Below are 19,052 nucleotides of genomic sequence, written 5' to 3'. Positions count from 1 at the left end.
GCTGGATGGTTAGTACTGTGTAGAGGCGTAGACATGTGGGGAGGATTCACGAAGTTATGTTCAAGTGCATCAAAACAAATGAAAAACGCATCCACGTTCAGCAAAATAATATCCTACAACTGAGAGACAGGCACCCCCAACTGCTAAAAAAAAGTGTTAGTTATGGAGTGTGCAATTGGGCCAATCCCTCTATTGAAAGTAATATGATATTTTATAATCAGTGTCCACAAATCCTTACAATTCCCTTTTCACCTATGGCGAGTGCCAACACTACTTGTTTTGCTCCAAGTCACATTAAATTCTTTAAGTAAAAAAAATACATGTACGGGTAGCCTATAATCAAAATGTGACAATGGTAAAGGACCAGCCCCAGTACACTGACATTTAAAGTACACAGAAACCGTAAGTATTATGGTTCCATTTGGATAAAAAAAAAAAATTCTAATACAAGATAAAATAAGGTTCCTGAACTACAAGCTTGCTGATCAGTACAAAACTATAGTAATCTTTATATCCTAAATTGTTACCTTGATACATACATACACTTGAATATAAGCTGCCATATACTCCTACTACCTTAATACTGTACATCAAAATGAAACGTACATTTGTATTGGAATAATACTGATTTAAAAAAATAATGCCCAACCTTGAAATAAATCTCATTCATATGAAGAACAGCTAAAGCTTGAGTGCTTTTGTGTACCAAGCAAAATCAAATTTGAATACACATGTGTAGATTCCTGATTTTAGCTGCTCATTGGCTAATATTCGAGATGTACTACACCCGTCCACCTAAATGTTGTCCCACATCCCACACTAGAAAAACACTGTTTTCTCTTTTATATAATTTGTATCGTTTATAGATGATTCAGAAACTAGTATATTTGCTAACAAGTATGTTTATTAACTACAATTATCGATATATATTATGGTACCCCTGAATCCAGCCGAAGCTGGGCTGCTGTCTTTCAGTCAGAAAAAAACGGTGTGGAAAAGGGCTTTGAACGCCATCTTGTACGTTGCAGCTGCTTGGGCCCTGAATACAGGAACCCATTCATTCAAGGGGGGAAGCGAACTAGCAAGATTAATTCATCTTTGTGAACCAGCAATTACAAATAGCCCTTTTGAAAAACGGAACATGTTTAACGTGACACAGATATTATTGAACATCAAATAACTATATTGGAAAACTGAACCTGCTGGCGTCCTATATTGTCTCAAAATGTAACATATCGTCTCAAAATGTAACATATCTGCGAGTTCTTTCAACCGGCGATCGACAATGGCAACATTGTTGTTACTCGTTCTCAACATTATGACAATTTCTGGTTCGATACAACTAAAAGCCCCGTTTAGAATGTTTGCCGCTTGTAATGTTGACATAAAAAAAATCCCCTCCCTACACTTTCTTTTCAGTTCTAGAAAGTAACAGGATTAGCTGCTTCCTCGTTACCCATTTCCTCTAGTCTACTCCATGAAAGACTATTCACACTGGAGCGGCCAGGGGTATGGCTATTAGGTGTAACCACTTGTACAGTAAAACCTATGGCCAGGTTGAACAGATTGTAGAAATCCAATTAACGTTAATTTACTTCCTCTGTATATCATTACATTCAGAGGCTCAAATTAAGGCCAATCAAATGCTGCCAGCCCGTACACAAATAAAGTAGCAAGCTGGCTAAACATAGTGCTTACTAGTTAGCAATATAACGTTAGGTGGCTGATTTATGCAATACCTAGCTCGTCAAACATTAATAGACAAGATTGTTGCTGATTGTAGGTGTGTATTAAGGCCATAATCTAGTGCCACCATAGTTGTCACGCCAGATATGATAGCTGTAACGCAATATAATTTGGTGGCTGGCTGACAATGGCTGTTCAGCGAATGACAACGTAAACAGATAGCTAGCAAACTAGGCGATAGGTTTCGAATGTGTCCAGCCTAACACTAACAGCAGCTAGCTCCATCTTGGTTGGCTACTGTTGGCAGGCTCACACGCCCAATCGGAAACATGTCAAGCTTCTTGCTAATTGCAAACGTAGGCAGTAGTATGGCTTTCTATACCGTCTCCGTCTCTGTTATGGACTACGAAAAAGTGTGTGTGGGGGTGCACTGATAGCTAACTAGCTAACTCTCGGCTCCAGTGATGTTGAAGTAGCCATTTTTTGTCTCCTATTACCACCTAACGTTACTTGCTACAGTTGTATTATAAAGCACAAATCCTCTATGCATTATATGACCACTTAATCCTTGGTAAAATGTCAGATGCATTAAAAAGTTATGCATCACCATCTATGACATTTGGTATAACTTAGTTAACTAAATTAGTATTTAAGATGGTTGGATAAAGCTAATTTCCTAACTACCTAGCTAGCTCGTTATCTAGGAATGTCAGCCAACGTCGAACACATTCATCTTGATTTACAAAATCCAATTAGACTGAATCCACACACCATATTAGTTAACTAGCTACGTTTGCCATTTTGTTAGATGCGTGACAAACAGCGCAACTCAAATTCAGACGTTGACAGTTTGGTTAACTAGCTTTAGCTAGTGATCTTACGAAAGAAGCTAAGTTCCACTAGCTTTGAGGCTTACATTTAGCTGCCAGCTAGCTAGCCCACTCACTGGTATTGCAAAACCTAAGCCATGACAAATAGCTAAGCCACACCATAATAAAAACTTTGCATAAAGTTAATTATATCGTGACTACCTACAACCACAACTCAAATTAGTACAACATCGAATAATTTAAAGTGTGTATTGTGCTTTTCCAACTACCTACCTACCCACCCACACCCCGTTAGTTTCAACCAGCGAGTCACTCAACCCAATTTAACCCCTTCCGCCTAGCTTCCTAGCTAGTCACCTCAGACAATGTTAGCTACAGAAGTTAGCTACGTCTTTAGAAAAATAAGTTGCCATTAATGCGTCCCAATTCATAACTTACTTACCCGTTTTCAGTCGAGGGTATCCGTTGTTTATATCGCATTGACTGGAAACAGCGAAGATCTACTCCTCTCCGCTAGCACACAGACTAGATCTAGCAAGCTATCGAGGAGTGGCACTCCCCGAACAGAGGTTTCGATCCGCCAAGAGGAGACACACCGGCACAAAGATGAGGAAATGTTCACCCTACTAAACCAACGCTTTGTGGAAAAACACTGCGTTTGAGAGTCTAGGGGTGGTCTTGTAATTCACTACAGTCTCGTTCCAATCTTCTACTATCCTTCTTGTCTTTCCCACCGTCGTTCCCCTGTTCTCTCTTCACACCACCAGTATCTCAAACGCTTCCCCCGGCCATCAAACAGCAGAGATGGGCGCGGTAACCCTGCTCTCAGCTCTAGGAAACCCCACGTTACGGCCACGTCATTGCGCACGACAAAGGGTCGTCGTCGATTCAAAAATCTGATCATTTGGTGGATTTGGTACAACATTTATGTAGGTTAATGCTAGAAAACTATCCCGCTTCAAAATATTGTATTTTCATATTTTAGTTTGTACTCCCTTGAAATTCCATTCATGAACCTTATAGCATTTTTGTGATAAAACAAACAAGATAGACTACTACTAGACAACCACCAATCTACTCTAGCGGAAAGTAACACGGTACAGCTGGGCAATTTAGGGAAGTCAATAAAGGCTCTGGCTGGTCAGGCAGGCTGGACAACAAATTGTGTTTTCATGATTTGCTGGTATTCTAAATGTTCTAGTATTCTGATTTCAGCGATATAGTTGTGCATACAGAGCTCTCCATTTGGCGAATCTGACCATAACTCTATCCTCCTGATTCCTGTTTACCCGCAAAAACTAAAACAGGAAGTACCAGTGGCAAGCTCAATATGGAAGTGGTCTGATGAAGCGGATGCTAAGATACAGGACTGTTTCGCTAGCACAGACTGGAATATGTTCCGGGATTCATCTGATGGCATTGAGGAATTTACCACATCAGTCACCAGCTTCATTACCAAGTGCATCCCCACAGTGACCATACGTTTCTATCCCAACCAGAAGCCATGGATTGCAGGCAACATCTGCACTGAGCTGACGCTTTCAATGAGCGGGACACTAATCCAGACACTTATAAGTAATCCTGCTACGCCGCCCGACGAACCATCAAACAGGCAAAGGGTCAATACAGGACCAAGATGAATCCTCCTGCACCAGCTCTGGTGCTCGTCTGATGTGGCACGTCTTGCAAACTATCATGGATTACAAAGGGAAATCCAGCCGTGAGCTGTCTAGTAATGTAAGCCTACCAGACAAGCTAAATACCTTCTATGCTCGCTTTGATGCAAGCAACACTGAACCATGCACGAGAGCACCAGCTGTTCCGGATGACTGTGTGATCTCGCTCTCCGTAGCCGATGTGAGTATGATCTTTAAACAGGTTAACATTCACAAGGCAGCAGGGTCAGACGGATTATCAGGACGCGTAATCTGAGCATGCGCTGACCAGCGGGCAAGTCTCTTCACTGATATTTTCACTCTCTCCCTGACCCAGTCTGTAATATCTACATGTTTCAGGAAGACCACCATAGTCCCTGTTCCCAAGAATGCCAAGGTAACCTGTCTAAATGACTATCGCCCCATAGCACTCACATCTGTAGCCATGAAATGCTTGGAAAGGCTGGTCATGGCTCACAACACCATCATCCCAGACCCACTCCAATTCGCATAATGCCCCAACAGATTCACAGATGACACAATCTCTTTCACTCTGCAATTTCCCGCCTGGACAAAAGGAACACCTACGTGAGAATGCTGTTCATTGACTACAGCTCAGCTTTCAACACCTCCACATTGAATGAGAAAGTTAGAGGCAAAATATCATACCCCCTAAAAAATGCCAACCTCGCCTGTTATTGTAATGGTGAGAGGCTAGCATGTCTTGGGAGTATGATTTGTCTGCTTCTGTAACTTTCTCACTCATCATTTACAATTCATTTAGGATTATCTGTAAAAATGGTAGCTTTCACATCAATGTAGAAGTGTTTAGAAACATTCTTATTTACAATAAAAGTGACTCCAAAATGACAATAGATTATTTACCATGAACTTCTAGTGGACACAAAATAATCTGAAACACAACCAAAACAAACAGCAAATGCATCCCAAAAACGTTTAAATCACAAAAAAAATCCTCAATCTACATCTAATACCCCATAATAACAAAGCGAAAACAGGTTTAGACATTTTTGCAAATTTACAAAAATAAAAAAGGGATACCTTATTTTCATAAGTATTCAAACCTTTTGCTATGAGACTCGAAATTAAGCTCAGGTGCATCCTGTTATCCTTGGGATGTTTCTACAACTTGATTGGAGTCCACCTGTGGTAAATTAAATTGATTTGACATGATTTGGAAAGGCACACACCCGTCTATAGAAGGTCCCACAGTTGACAGTGCATGTCAGAGCAAAAACCAGCCATGAGGTCGAAGGAATTGTCCGTAGAGCTCCGAGACAGGATTGTGTTGAGGCACAGATCTGGGGAAGAGTACCAAAACATGTCTGCAGAATTGAAGGTCCCCAAGAACACAGTGGCCTCCATCATTGTTAAAAGGAAGAAGTTTGGAACCACCAAGACTCTTCCTAGAGCTGGCCGCCCGGCCAAACTTATCAATCGGGGGAGAAGGGCCTTGGTCAGGGAGGTGACAAAAAACCCGATGGTCAATCTGACAGAGCTCCTCTGTGGAGATCGGAGAACGTTCCAGAAGGACAACCATCTCTGCAGAACTACACCAATCATGCCTTTATGGTAGAGTGGCCAGACAGAAGCCACTCCTCAGTGAAAGGCACATGACCGCTTGGAGTTTGCAAAAGGCACCTATAGGATTATCAGACCATGAGAAACAAGATTCTCTGGTCTGATGAAACCAAGATTGAAGTCTTTGGCCTGAATGCCAAGCGTCACATCTGGAGGAAACCTGGCACCATCTCTACAGTGAAGCATGGTGGTGGCAGCATCATGCTGTGGGATGTTTCTCCGCAGCAGGGACTGGGAGACAAGTCAGAATCGAGGGAAGGATGAACGGAGCAAAGTACAGAGAGATCCTTGATGAAAACCTGCTACAGAGCTCTCAGGACCTCAGACTGGGGCGAAGGTTCACCTTCCAACAGGATACCGGCCCTAAGAACACAGCCAAGTCAATACAGGAGTGGCTTTGGGACAAGTTTCTGAATGTCCTTGAGTGGCCCAGCCAGAGTCCGGACATGAACTTGATCGAACATCTCTGGAGAGACCTGAAAATAGCTGTCTAGCGACGCTCCCCATCCAACCTGACAGAGCTTGAGAGGTCTGCAGAGAAGAATGGGAGAAACTCCCCAGATACAGGTGTGCCAAGCTTGTAGCGTCATTCCCAATAATACTCAAGGCTGTAATCGCTGCCAAAGGTCCTTCAACAAAGTACTGAGTAAAGGGTCTGAATACTTATGTAAAATGTGATATTTCAGTTGAAAAATATATATAAATTAGGAAAGAATTTGCTTTGTCATTATGTGTAGATGGATTAAAACATTGTTTTCCTCATCACTTTCAGAATAAGGCTGTAACGTAACAAAATGTGGAAAAAGTAAAGGGGTCTGAATGAGAGGTCGACCGATTAATCGGAATGGCCGATTAATTAGGGCCGATTTCAAGTTTTCATACCAATCGGAAATCAGTAATTTTGGATGCCGATTTTGCCGATTTTTATTTATTTATTTATTATATATTTTTTTTACACCTTTATTTAACTAGGCAAGTCAGTTAAGAACACATTCTTATGTGTTGTGCTCTCTGAAACTAGAAAACATTTAATTCAATTCACGTGGGAACCCCAAACTGTTTAATGAGGCTTGGGCTCCATTCCGGTCTTACTTTAAACAGTCCATCCTCTGATGGCATTCCTATTAAAACCAAAATAAGTCTGTATTTGACCCCCCTGTGACTTAGAGGTTGGATGAGCATTTCTCTGTGTTTTTTTCTGGGGTGGGGGTGGGGGGCATTAAGGTCGATGTGCTTATTGATTGTGACCTGCGGATGCCTTGTTCATCTTGCCCGGGCAGAGACTAAGGTGTGAGCTTGTTTTTCCCAGTTATTTTTATTTTTTAATTCTGTTCACGCCTACATAAAATTATTATTATTCATTTTTTATTTTAAAGCATTGTAAACTTTTTATTTTTGGTCCAGTGGATGGTTGGTCTGTGGCCTTGACTGTCTGTGAGTGGTTGCATTTCTCCACCCCATCCCTTGACTGTTTACAGGAACAATGGTGAGGTGTTTGCTCTGTCCCTATACTATAGATTGCCCTTTAACCTTTTGTAGCCTTCTGCCTGGTGTGTTTAACTTGTCTAAAGTATGGTATCTTTAAAGTTATTTTTTTTATATGTATTATTTGTATTTTTTTCTAGTTGAGTATATTATTTACATTGCTTTATCTTGTCTGTGTGTGTGTAAAACTTAATAAACAGAGTTTTCAAAAAAAAGAACACATTCTTATTTTCAATGACGGCCTAGGAACGGTGGGTTAACTGCCTTGTTGTCACGTTCCTGACCTTATTTCCTTTGTTTAGTCTTTGTTTAGTTGGTCAAGACGTGAGCTGGGTGGGCATTCTATGTTTTGTGTTTCTATGTTGGGTTTGTTGTTTGGCCTAATATGGTTCTCAATCAGAGGCAGGTGTTTGTCATTGTCTCTGATTGGGAACAATATTAAGGTAGCCTGTTTGCTCTGTTGGTTTGTGGTTGATTGTTTTCTGTCTTTGTGTTCTGCACCAGATAGGACTGTTTTCGGTTTTCACATTTATTGTTTTGTAGCTTGTAGTGTTCACGTTATTATTCTTTATTAAACATGTTGAACACTAGCCGCGCTGCGTTTTGGTCCTCTCCTTCATCCCAGGAAGAAAGCCGTTACACTTGTTCAGGGGCAGAACGACAGATTTTTACCTTGTCAGCTCATGGATTCAATCTTGTAACCTTACGGTTAACTAGTCCAACGCTCTAACCACCTGCCTCACGAGGAGCCCGCCTGTTACGCGAATGCAGTAAGAAGCCAAGATAAATTGCTAGCTAGCATTAAACTTATCTTATAAAAAACAATCAATCAATCATAATCACTAGTTATAACTACACATGGTTGATGATATAACTAGTTTATCTAGTGTGTTCTGCGTTGCATATAATCGATGCAGTGCGCATTCGCGAAAAAGGACTGTCGTTGCTCCAACGTGTACCTAACCATAAACATCAATGCCTTTCTTAAAATCAATACACAGAAGTATATATTTTTAAACCTGCATATTTAGCTAAAAGAAATCCAGGTTAGCAGGCAATATTAACCAGGTGAAATTGTGTCACTTCTCTTGCGTTCATTGCACGCAGAGTCAGGGTATATGCAACAGTTTGGGCCGCCTGGCTCATTGCGAACTAATTTGCCAGAATTTTACGTAATTATGACATAATATTGAAGGTTGTGCAATGTAACAGGAATATTTAGACTGATGGATGCCACCCGTTAGTTAAAATACGGAACGGTTCCGTATTTCACTGAAAGAATAAATGTTTTGTTTTCGAGATGATTGTTTCCGGATTTGATCATATTAATGACCTAAGGCTCGTATTTCTGTGTGTTATTATGTTATAATTAAGTCTATGATTTGATAGAGCAGTCTGACTGAGCGATGGTGGGCACCAGCAGGCTCGTAAGCATTCATTCAAACAGCACTTTCGTGCGTTTTGCCAGCAGCTCTGCTGTTTATGAATTCAAGGCTATCAACTCCCGAGATTAGGCTGGTGTAACTGATGTGAAATGGCTAGCTAGTTAGCGGGTTGTGCGTTAATAGCGTTTCAAACGTCACTCGCTCTGAGACTTGGAGTAGTTGATCCCATTGCTCTGCATGGGTAACGCTGCTTCAAGGGTGGCTGTTGTCGATGTGTTCCTGGTTCGAGCCCAGGCAGCGGCGAGGAAAGGGATGGAAGCTATACTGTTACACTGGAAATACTAAAGTGCCTATAAGAACATCCAATAGTCAAAGGTATATGAAATACAAATCGTATAGAGCGAAATAGTCCTATAATTCCTCTAATAACTACAACCTAAAACTTCTTACCTGGGAATATTGAAGACTCATGTTAAAAGGAACCACCAGCTTTCATATGTTCTCATGTTCTGAGCAAGGAACTTAAACGTTAGCTTTCTTACATGGCACATATTGCACTCTTACTTTCTTCTCCAACACTTTGTTTTATGCATTATTTAAACCAAATTGAACATGTTTAATTTTATTTGAGGCTAAATTGATTTTATTGATGTATTATATAAAGTTAAAAGAAGTGTTCATTCAGTATTGTTGTAATTGTCCTCCAATAATAGGTATCGGTATCGGCGTTGAAAAATCATAATCGTTCGACCTCTAGTCTGAATACTATCCAAATGGAAGTGAATTTGTCCCAATACTTTTGGTCCCCTAAAATGGGGAGACTATGTACATAAAGTGCTGTAATTTCTTAACAGTTCACCCGATCTCGATGGAAATACCCTAAAATGAAAGCTGACAGTCTGCACTTTAACCACATAGTCATTGTATCATCCAAAGTGCTGGAGTGCAGAGCCAAAACAACAAAACATTTGTCACTGTTCCAATACTTTTGGAGCTCATTGTATTACCTCAATTACCTCATACCCCTGCACATTGACTCTGTACTAGTAGTCCTTGTATATAGCCTCATTATTGTTATTTTATTGCGTAACTATTTCCTTTAGTTTTTTTCTTATTTTCTTACTTTTTAACTCTACATTGTTGGGAAAGGGCTAGTAAGTTAGCATTTCACGGTAGAGTCTACACGTGGCCCATGTGACAAATAACATTTGATTTGTGTTGGGTCGGACTCAGATAGCTGTTATCTAATAGGGCCTAGAGGCTCACCACCTCCACATTTGTTATCCAAAGTAGCTCTAGAGGTGTTGGTCATCATGACCTAGGCAAATTCATATGTTCACGGTTCACGATAAACACACAAAAGTCCTCTAAATTTAACTTGTGAACTTTAATCGAGAAAACAGAAGTACCAGTGAAAACAAAAATTGTCAGGGGACCTAGCTATCCCAGCTCTGTCTGTAGGGGAAAATATCCATCTACTCATTATCACCAGCAGGCAGCAGCTTGTGTGTGTGATAGCGCTCAGAGGAAGGGCTGATGCTCAGTGGGTTAAGACGTTACTTAGAGACCTGTAACACAATATCCCCTCGTCCATTACACAGGGGAGAAAGAGAGAGAGCCTCTGCCCTGCCACAGTGTGACCCTCCGGCGGGGAGACAGGAGCATCAACAAATCCCTCTCCAGGAGCTGAAGTTCATTAAGATCAACAATAATTCTGTATAACCAGGCATTGTCTACTACCCTACCCGGTCTCTGGGGTATGTCTGCTGTGCATTGCAGACAGGAGAATTTCATTTGCAAATGCTTCATTCTAGTAAATTATAAAATACATTTTTTGCTAGTAGCTCGAGACAGAGCAATTATAATCATGTAAAGCTACACTAACTCTGAGAATTTAAAATGTCATCCATGCATCAGAATTCTCTAGAGTCCTGTTACAGGTGAGGATTGTGTGTGTGTTACATTGGCAAGCACAGACCTTCTACCAGGTCAAATCAAATGTTATTTGTCACATGCGCCGAATAAAACAGGTGTAGACTTTACCGTGAAATGCTTCCTTATAAGCCCTTTCCCAACAATTCAGAGCTAAAAAGTAATATAAATTTGAACAAAATAATTGTAAAAAATAGTAACACAAAATAACGAGAATATACAGTATACAAGGAGTACCGGTACTGAGTCAATGTGCAGGGGTACGAGGTAATTTAGATAATATGTACGTAGGGGTAATGAATAGGCAATCAGGATAGATAATATACAGAGTTCACATGCACTGTTGTTACTCTGTATATGTTAGAGTGTGAAGGCGTGTCCGTGTGTGAATGTGTGATGTCAATATGCATGTGTGTTTTGTGTGTGTATGTGTGTCAGTGTAAGTATGTGTGAGTAGAGCCCAGTGAATGTGCATTGAGCCGGTGCAAGAGAGTCAGTAAAAAATGAATAAATAGGGGGGTCAATGAAAATAGTCAGGGCAGCTATTTGATTAACTGTTCAGCAGTCTTTTGGCTTGGGGGTAGAAGCTGTTCAGTAGCCTTTTGGTCCTAGACTTGGCGCTCCGGTACTGCTTGCCGTGCGATAGCAGAGAGAACAGTCTATGACTTGGGTGGCTGGAATATTTGGCCATTTTTAGGGCCTTCCTCTGACACCGCCTTAAATAGAGGTCCTGGATGGCAGGGAGCTCTGCCCCAGTGATGTAATGGGCCGTACACACTACCCTCTGTAGTGCCTTACGGTCAGATGCCAAGCAGTTGCCATACCAAGCAGTGATGCAGCCAGTCAAGAACTTCTCAATGATGCAGCTGTAGAACCTTTTGAGGATCTGAGGCTCAATGCTAATTCTTTTCAGCCCCCTGAGGGGAAGAGGCATTGTCATGCCCTCTTCACGACTGTATTAGTGTGTTTGGACCATGATAGGTCCTTAGTGATGTGGACACTGGGTTGGCGCCCCTCCCTTGGATTGTGCCGGGGCGGACATCTTCGTGGGCTATACTCGGCCTTGTCTCAGGATGGTAAGTTGGTGGTTGAAGATATCCCTCTAGTGGTGTGGGGGCTGTGCTTTGGCAAAGTGGGTGGGGTTATATCCTGCCTGTTTGGCCCTGTCCGGGGGTATCATCGGATGGGGCCACAGTGTCTCCTGACCCCTCTTGTCTCAGCCTCCAGTATTCATGCTGCAGTAGTTTGTGTCGGGGGGCTAGGGTCAGTCTGTTATTTCTGGAGTATTTCTCCTGTCTTATCCTGTGTCCTGTGTGAATTTAAGTATGCTCTCTCTAATTCTCTCTTTCTTTCTCTCTCTCGGACGACCTGAGCCCTAGGACCATGCCTCAGGACTGCCTGGCATGATGACTCCTTGCTGTCCCCAGTCCACCTGGCCGTGCTGCTGCTCCAGTCCCAACTGTTCTGCCTGTGGCTATGGAACCCTGACCTGTTCACCAGATGTGCTACCTGTCCCAGAACTGCTCTTTCCAACTCTCTAGAGACAGCAGGAGTGGTAGAGATACTCTCAATGATCGGCTATGAAAAGCCAACTGACATTTACTCCTGAGGTGCTGACTTGTTGCACCCTCGACAACTACTGTGATTATTATTATTTGGCCATGTTTGTCATTTATGAACATTTGAACATCTTGGTCATGTTCTGGTATAATCTCCACCTGGCACAGCCAGAAGAGGACTGGCCACCCCTCATTGCCTGGTTCCTCTCTCGGTTTCTTCCTAGGTTCTGGCCTTTCTAGGGAGTTTTTCCTAGCCACCGTGCTTCTACACCTGCATTTCTTGCTGTTTGGGGTTTTAGGCTGGGTTTCTGTTCAGCACTTTGAGATATCAGCTGATATAAGAAGGGCTATATAAATACATTTGATTGATTGATTTGATGACACGAGGAAGCTCTCGACCCGCTCCACTACAGCCCTGTCGATGTGAATGGGGGCCTGCTCGACCCTCCGTTTTCTTTAGTCCACGATCAGCTCCGTTATCTTGCTGATGTTGAGGGAGAGGTTGTTGTCCTAGCACTACACTGCCAGGTCTCTGACCTCCTCCCTATAGGCCGTCTCATCTTTGTCAGTGATCAGGCCTACCCCCTTCTTATCTTCTGCAAACTTAATGAAGGTGTTGGAGTCATGCGCAGCCACACAGTCATGGGTGAACAGGGAGTACAGGAGGGGACTAAGCACGCACCCCTGAAGGGCCCCCATTCTGAGGGTCAGCGTGGCAGATGTGTTGTTGCCTACCCTCACCAGATGGGGGCTGCCCGTCAGGAAGTCCAGGATCCAGTTTCAGAGGGAGGTGTTCAGTCCCAGGGTCCTTAGCTTAATGATGAGCTTGGAGGGCACTATGGTGTTGAACGCTGAGCTGTAGTCAATGAACAGCATTCTCATGTAGGTGTTCCTTATGTCTTGTTGGGGCAGTGTGGATTGCATAATTTGTGGATGTCACGTTCTGACCATAGTTCTTTTGGTTTTTCTTTGTTTTAGTATGGTCAGGGCGTGAGTTGGGGTGGGCAGTCTATGTTTTCTGTTTCTATGTGGGGTTTCTTGTTTGGCCTGATATGGTTCTCAATCAGAGGCAGGTGTTAGTCATTGTCTCTGATTGGGAACCATATTTAGGTAGCCTGTTTTGTAGTGTGTTTTGTGGGTGATTGTTCCTGTTCGTGTGTTCCTGTTTTTTCTGTGTTGACTAGTTTGGGACTGTAGCTTAGTTGGTTTTCGTCAGTTTAGTGTTTTGTTCATTCTTGAAAAGTATTCTAATAAATATGGATACGTGCGCATTGGTCTTCCGATCCTTCCTACTACTCCTCGTCAGAGGAGGAAGACGAAAGCCGTTACAGAACCACCCACCAAAACCAGACAAAGCAGCATTGTAACGGGCAGGAGCGGCATCGATCGCAGGACTACTGGACCTGGGAGGAGAATCTGGACTATACAACGGGAAGAAATAGAGAGGTGGTCGGTCGACCCAGGGAGAGTGCCGGAGCCCGCCTGGGATTCGCTGGAGCAGTGCGAGGAGGGTTACAGGAGAATGGAGTTGGCGACACGCACACGGCAGCGCAACAGGAGAAAGAGGCAGCCCCAAAAATGTATTGGGGGCGGGGGCACACGGGGAGTGTGGCGAAGTCAGGTAGGAGACCTGCGCCAACTTCCCGTGCTTACCGTGGAGAGCGAGAGTACGGGCAGACACCGTGTTATGCGGAAGAGCGCACGGTGTCTCCTGTACGTGTGCATAGCCCGGTGCGGTACATAGCAGCACCTCGTATCGGCCGGGCTAGATTGGGCATCGAGCCAGGTGCCATGAAACCGGCTCTACGCATCTGGTCTCCAGTGCGTCTCCTCGGGCCGGGGTACATGGCACCAGCCCTACGCATGGTGTCTCCTGTACGTGTACATAGCCCAGTGCGGCTTATTCCACCTCGCCGCACTGGCATGGCTACAGTGAGCATCCAGCCAGGTAGGGTTGGGCAGGCTCGGTGCTCGAGACCTGTAGTGCGCCTCCACGGTCCGGTCTATCCGGTGCCTTCTCCAAGCACCAGCTCTCCTGTGGAAGCTCCTCGCACCAGTCCTCCGGTGCCAGCACCATGTACCAAGCCTCCAGTTCCAGAACCCCACACTCGCCTTGAGGTGCGTGTTCCCAGCCCGGTACCACCAGTTCCGGCACCACGCACCAGGCCAACTGTGCGCCTCCAGGGTCCAGTATGCCCTGTTCCTGCTCCCCGCACTCGCCCAGTGGTGCGTGTCTCCAGCCCGGTACCACCAGTTCCGGCACCAGGCCTACTGTGCGCCTCAGCAGGCCAGAGTCTTCCGTCTGTCCAGCGCCGCCTGAGCCGCCCATCTGTCCTGAGCCGCCAGAGCCGCCCGTCTGTCCTGAGCCGTCAGAGCCGCCCGTCTGTCCTGAGCCGTCAGAGCCGCCCGTCTGTCCTGAGCCGTCAGAGCCGCCCGTCTGTCCTGAGCCGTCAGAGCCGCCCGCCTGTCCTGAGCCGTCAGAGCCGCCCGCCTGTCCTGAGCCGTCAGAGCCGCCCGTCTGTCCTGAGCCGTCAGAGCCGCCCGTCTGTCCTGAGCCGTCAGAGCCGCCCGTCTGTCCTGAGCCGCCAGAGCCGCCCGCCAGTCAGGAGCCGCCCGCCAGTCAGTCAGGAGCCGCCAGAGCCGCCCGCCAGTCAGGAGCCGCCAGAGCCGCCCGCCAGTCAGGAGCCGCCAGAGCCGCCCGCCAGTCAGGAGCCGCCAGAGCCGCCCGCCAGTCAGGAGCTTCCAGAGACGCCCGCCAGTCAGGAGCTGCCAGAGCCGCCCGCCAGTCCGGAGCCACCCGCCAGTCAGGAGCTGCCAGAGCCACCCGCCAGCCAGTCAGGAGCTGCCAGAGCCGCCCGCCAGCCAGTCAGGAGCTGCCAGAGCCGCCCGCCAGCCAGTCAGGAGCTGCCAGAGCCGCCCGCCAGTCAGGAGCTGCCAGAGCCGCCCGCCAGTCAGGAGCTGCCAGAGCCGCCCGCCAGTCAGGAGCTGCCAGAGCCGCCCGCAAGTCCGGAGCTGCCCCTCAGTCCGGAGCTGCCCCTCAGTCCAGAGGCGCTCCTCAGTCCAGTGGGGCCCTTTATTAGGGTTTCCAGGCGAGGGTCGCCGCTCAAAGGACGTCACTGAAGCGGACAAAGACAATGGTGGAGTGGGGTCCACGTCCAGCGCCAGAGCCGCCACCGCGGACAGATGCCCACCCAGACCCTCCCCTAAAGGTTCAGGTTTTGCGGCCGGAGTCCGCATCTTGGGGGGGGGGGGTGATACTGTCACGTTCTGACCATAGTTCTTTTGGTTTTCTTTGTTTTAGTATGGTCAGGGCGTGAGTTGGGGTGGGCAGTCTATGTTTTCTGTTTATGTGGGGTTTCTTGTTTGGCCTGATATTGTTCTCAATCAGAGGCAGGTGTTAGTCATTGTCTCTGATTGGGAACCATATTTAGGTAGCCTGTTTTGTAGTGTGTTTTGTGGGTGATTGTTCCTGTTCGTGTGTTGACTAGTTCGGGACTGTAGCTTGTTTGGTTTTCGTCAGTTTAGTGTTTTGTTCATTCTTGAAAAGTATTCTAATAAATATGGATACGTACCACGCTGCGCATTGGTCTTCCGATCCTTCCTACAACTCCTCGTCAGAGGAGGAAGACGAAAGCCGTTACAGTGGATCTGTTGGGGCGGTATGAGAATTGGAGGGGGTCCAGGGTGTCTGGTTTGATGGTGTTGATGGTGTTGATGTGATCAAAGCATTTCATGGATACAGATGTGAGTGCTACGGGGATAGTCATTTAGACAGGTTACATTGGTGTTCTTTGGCACAGGGACTATGGTGGTCTGCTTGAAACATGTAGGCATTACAGACTCGGTCAGGTAGAGATTGAAAATGTCAGTGAAGACACTTTCCAGCTGGTCAACTCATGCTCTGAGTATGCATCCGAGTAATCCGTCTGAATGTTAACCTGTTTAAAGATCTTACTCACATCGGCTATGGAGAGCGTGATTACACAGCTGTCCAGAACAGCTAGTAATCTCATGCATGGTTCTGTTTTGCGAGCCTCAAAGCGAGAATAGAAGGCATTAACCTCATCTGGTAGGCTTGGGTCACTGGGTAGCTCGTGGCTGGGTTTCTGGTTCTAATCCGGGATAGTTTGTAAGCCCTGCCACATCCGACAAGGGTCAGAGCCGGTGTAGTAGGATTCGATCTTAGTCCTGTATTGACGCTTTACCTGTTTGATGGTTCGTCGGAGGGCATAGCGGGATTTCTTATAAGCTTCCGGATTAGTTTCCTGCTCCCTGAAAGTGGCAGCTCTAGCCTTTAGCTCAGTGCGGATGTTGCCTGTAATTCCCTGCTTCTAGAGTTTTTTCCCCCCTAGTTGCATAGGTGACCTACTGGTAGAAATTAGGTAAAACGGATTTCAGTTCTGCTGCATTAAGATCACTGCCACTAGGAGTGCCGACTCTGGGTGAATATTTTCTTGTTTGCTTCTGGCCCAAACAACTTTTTGAGTGTGGTCTTAGTGCTAGCATTGTTTTGTGGTGGTAAATAGACAGCTTCGAAAAATATAGATAAACTCTCTTGGTAAATAATATTGTCTACAGCTTATCATGAGGTATTCTAACACAGGCGAGCAGAGCCTTGAAACTTTGCACATCAGCTGTTGTTCTGATGTTCAGGACCTCTTTTTGGTGATGTGAAGAAAAAACAAACACAAAATAGCACAATGACACCTGCACACTGACCTCTCTACTATCACAGGGGCCACTAATGGTATTTACGGACATATTCAATCTCTCAAACAGTATATTGTCCCCACTTGCTTCAAAATATCCACAATTGTTCCTGTACCCAAGAAAGCAAAGATATCTGAACTAAATGACTATCGACCCGTAGCACGCTATTCTGTCATCATGAAGTGCTTTGAGAGGCTAGTTAAGGATCATATCATCTCCACCTGACCCAACACCCTAGATCCACTACAATTTGCATACCGCCCCAACGGATCCACAGATGACGCAATCGCCATTGCATTGCACACTGCCCTATCCCACCTGGAGACGGGAAATACCTATGTAACAATGCTGTTCGACTACAGGTCAGCCTTTAACACCAGTGCCCTCCAAACTCATCACTAAGCTCAGGGCTCTGTGTCTGAACCCCTCCCTGTGCAACTGGGTCCTAGACTTCCTGACGGGCTGACCCCAAGCGATGAAGGTAGGCAACAACATCTCCGCCACGCTGATCCTCAACACAGGGGCCCCACAGCTGTGCATGCTCAGTCTCCTACTGTACTCCCTGTTCACCCATGACTACGTGGCCACGCACGTCTCCAACTCAATCATCAAGTTTGCTGATGACAACAGTGGTAGGCCTGATTCCCAACAATGACGAGACAGCCTACATGGAGAAGGTGAGAGCCCTGGCGGAGTGGTGCCAGGAAAATAACCTCTCCCTCAACAAAACTAAGGAGCTGATCATGGCCTATAACAGACAGCAGAGAGAGCACGCCCCCATCCACATTGACAGGGATGCAGTGGAGAGGGTCAAAAGATTCAAGTTCGTCAGGGTGTACATCACTGAGGAGGACCTGAAATGGTCCCATTGCACTGACAGCGTGGTGAAGAAGGCACAACAGCGCCTCTTCAACCTCAGGAGGCTGAAATTCGGATTGGCTCCCGGATCCACGGCCTGTTCACCCCACTACCATCTACAAGGTAGAGACAGTACCGGTGCATCAAAGCTGGGACTGTGAGACCTAATAACATATTCTATCTACAGGCCATCAGACTGTTAAACAGTCATGACTAGCCGGCCTCCGCCCAGTACCCTGCCCTAAAGTTCAGACACTGTCAATAGCCATCCACCATCCAGTACTCTACCATGCACCTTAGCGTCCGCTGCCATATGTACATAGAGCCATTGAACAAGGGTCACTTTTATAATGTTTACATACTGTTTTACCCACTGTATATATATACTGTATTCTAGTCATGGCTTATCCTATATAACTGATGCTATACACACACCTTTTTTTAGTCACATACTGTCCGTACTGTTTATACACACCATTCACAAATACAGTACTAGTCAAAAGTTTGGACACACCTACTCAGGGTTTTTCAGGGGTTTTCTTCATTTGTACTATTTTATACATTGTAGAATAATAGTTCGTCTTCACTATGAAATAACACATATGGAATCATGTAGTAACCAAAAAAGTGTTAAACAAATCACAATATATTTTATATTTGAGATTCTTCAAAGTAGCCACTCTTTGCCTTGATGACAGATTTGCACACTTGGCATTCTCTCAACCAGCTTCATGAAGAATGCTTTTCCAACAGTCTTGAAGGAGTTCCCACATATGCTGAGCACCTTTTGGCTGCTTTTCCTTCACTCTGCTGTCAAACTTATCCCAAACCATCTCAATTGGGTTGAGGTTGGGTGATTTTGGAAGACAGGTCATCTGATGCATTACTCCATCACTCTCCTTCTTGGTCAAGTATCCCTTACACGGCCTCGAGGTGTGTTTTGGTGGATTGTCCTGTTGAAAAACAAATGATAGTCCCACTAAGTGCAAATCAGATGGGATGGCATATTGCTGCAGAATGCTGTGGTAGCCATGCTGGTTAAATGTGCCTTGGATTTTAAATAAATCAGTGTAACCAGCAAAGCACCATCACACATCCTCCACCATGCTTCACGGTGGGAACCACGCATGTGGAGATCATCCGTTCACATACTCTGTGTCTCACAAAGACACAGCAGTTGGAACCAAAAATTTCAAATATGGACTCAATCAGACCAAAAAACAGATTTCCACCGGTCTAATGTCCATTGTTCATGTTTATTGGCCCAGGCAAGTGTCGTCTTCTTATTGGTGTCCTTTAGTAGTGGTTTCTTTGCAGCAATTTTAGCATAAAGGCCTGATTCATGCAGTC

At 45.2% G+C, this 19,052-nt stretch overlaps 1 protein-coding gene across 1 annotated transcript in view; it reads right to left on the bottom strand.

Annotated features, from left to right (window-relative positions):
- Positions 1 to 3,350, bottom strand: part of LOC129860875 (guanine nucleotide-binding protein G(I)/G(S)/G(T) subunit beta-1-like) — a 61,832-nt gene extending 58,482 nt beyond the window's left edge. The window contains exon 1 of the mRNA XM_055931741.1: positions 2,959 to 3,350. The gene's annotated coding sequence lies outside the window, so the exon portion shown is untranslated. The remainder of the gene's footprint in view (positions 1 to 2,958) is intronic.
- Between the last annotated feature and the right edge of the window lie 15,702 nt (positions 3,351 to 19,052).

This window comes from Salvelinus fontinalis, chromosome 8, assembly GCF_029448725.1.
Source record: "Salvelinus fontinalis isolate EN_2023a chromosome 8, ASM2944872v1, whole genome shotgun sequence".
NCBI classification, from domain to species: domain Eukaryota; kingdom Metazoa; phylum Chordata; class Actinopteri; order Salmoniformes; family Salmonidae; genus Salvelinus; species Salvelinus fontinalis.
Note: the sequence above shows the minus strand (reverse complement) of the source record. Positions and strands in the feature narration are given on the sequence as shown.